Raw genomic sequence first — 2,137 nt, forward strand, 5'->3', positions numbered from 1 at the left:
AACATTCTGTCTTTAGTAACCTTCTGTCTTTAGTAACCTTCTGTCTTTAGTAACCTTCTGTCTTTGGTAACCTTCTGTCTTTAGTAACATTCTGTCTTTAGTAACCTTCTGTCTTTAGTAACCTTCTGTCTTTAGTAACATTCTGTCTTTAGTAACCTTCTGTCTTTAGTAACCTTCTGTCTTTAGTAACCTTCTGTCTTTAGTAACCTACTGTCTTTAGTAACCTTCTGTCTTTAGTAACCTTCTGTCTTTAGTAACCTACTGTATTTAGTAACCTACTGTCTTTAGTAACATTCTGTCTTTAGTGACCTTCTATCTTTAGTAACCTTCTGTCTTTAGTAACCTTCTGTCTTTAGTAACCTTCTGTCTTTAGTAACCTACTGTCTTTAGTAACCTTCTGTCTTTAGTAACCTTATGTCTTTAGTAACCTACTGTCTTTAGTAACCTACTGTCTTTAGTAACATTCTGTCTTTAGTAACCTTCTGTCTTTAGTAACCTTCTGTCTTTAGTAACCTTCTGTCTTTAGTAACCTACTGTATTTAGTAACCTACTGTCTTTAGTAACCTACTGTCTTTAGTAACCTTCTGTCTTTAGTAACCTACTGTCTTTAGTAACCTTCTGTCTTTAGTAACCTTCTGTCTTTAGTAACCTTCTGTCTTTAGTAACCTACTGTCTTTAGTAACATTCTGTCTTTAGTAATCTTTTGTCTTTAGTAACCTTCTGTCTTTAGTAACCTACTGTCTTTAGTAACCTTCTGTCTTTAGTAACCTTCTGTCTTTAGTAACCTTCTGTCTTTAGTAACCTACTGTCTTTAGTAACCTTCTGTCTTTAGTAACCTACTGTCTTTAGTAACCTTCTGTCTTTAGTAACCTTCTGTCTTTAGTAACCTTCTGTCTTTAGTAACCTACTGTCTTTAGTAACCTTCTGTCTTTAGTAAACTTCTGTCTTTAGTAACCTTCTGTCTTTAGTAACCTTCTGTCTTTAGTAACCTACTGTCTTTAGTAACCTTCTGTCTTTAGTAACCTTCTGTCTTTAGTAACCTACTGTATTTAGTAACCTACTGTCTTTAGTAACATTGTGTCTTTAGTAACCTTCTGTCTTTAGTAACCTTCTGTCTTTAGTAACCTTCTGTCTTTAGTAACCTACTGTCTTTAGTAACCTTCTGTCTTTAGTAACCTTATGTCTTTAGTAACCTACTGTCTTTAGTAACCTACTGTCTTTAGTAACCTTCTGTCTTTAGTAACCTTCTGTCTTTAGTAACCTTCTGTCTTTAGTAACCTTCTGTCTTTAGTACCCTACTGTATTTAGTAACCTACTGTATTTAGTAACCTTCTGTCTTTAGTAACCTTCTGTCTTTAGTAACCTACTGTATTTAGTAACCTACTGTCTTTAGTAACATTCTGTCTTTAGTAACCTTCTGTCTTTAGTAACCTTCTGTCTTTAGTAACCTTCTGTCTTTGGTAACCTTCTGTCTTTAGTAACATTCTGTCTTTAGTAACCTTCTGTCTTTAGTAACCTTCTGTCTTTAGTAACATTCTGTCTTTAGTAACCTTCTGTCTTTAGTAACCTTCTGTCTTTAGTAACCTTCTGTCTTTAGTAACCTACTGTCTTTAGTAACCTTCTGTCTTTAGTAACCTTCTGTCTTTAGTAACCTACTGTATTTAGTAACCTACTGTCTTTAGTAACATTCTGTCTTTAGTGACCTTCTGTCTTTAGTAACCTTCTGTCTTTAGTAACCTTCTGTCTTTAGTAACCTTCTGTCTTTAGTAACCTACTGTCTTTAGTAACCTTCTGTCTTTAGTAACCTTATGTCTTTAGTAACCTACTGTCTTTAGTAACCTACTGTCTTTAGTAACATTCTGTCTTTAGTAACCTTCTGTCTTTAGTAACCTTCTGTCTTTAGTAACCTTCTGTCTTTAGTAACCTACTGTATTTAGTAACCTACTGTCTTTAGTAACCTACTGTCTTTAGTAACCTTCTGTCTTTAGTAACCTACTGTCTTTAGTAACCTTCTGTCTTTAGTAACCTTCTGTCTTTAGTAACTTTCTGTCTTTAGTAACCTTCTGTCTTTAGTAACCTACTGTCTTTAGTAACATTCTGTCTTTAGTAATCTTTTGTCTTTAGTAACCTTCTGTCT

This window comes from Coregonus lavaretus, assembly GCF_964263955.1.
Source record: "Coregonus lavaretus genome assembly, chromosome: 17".
Taxonomy (NCBI): domain Eukaryota; kingdom Metazoa; phylum Chordata; class Actinopteri; order Salmoniformes; family Salmonidae; genus Coregonus; species Coregonus lavaretus.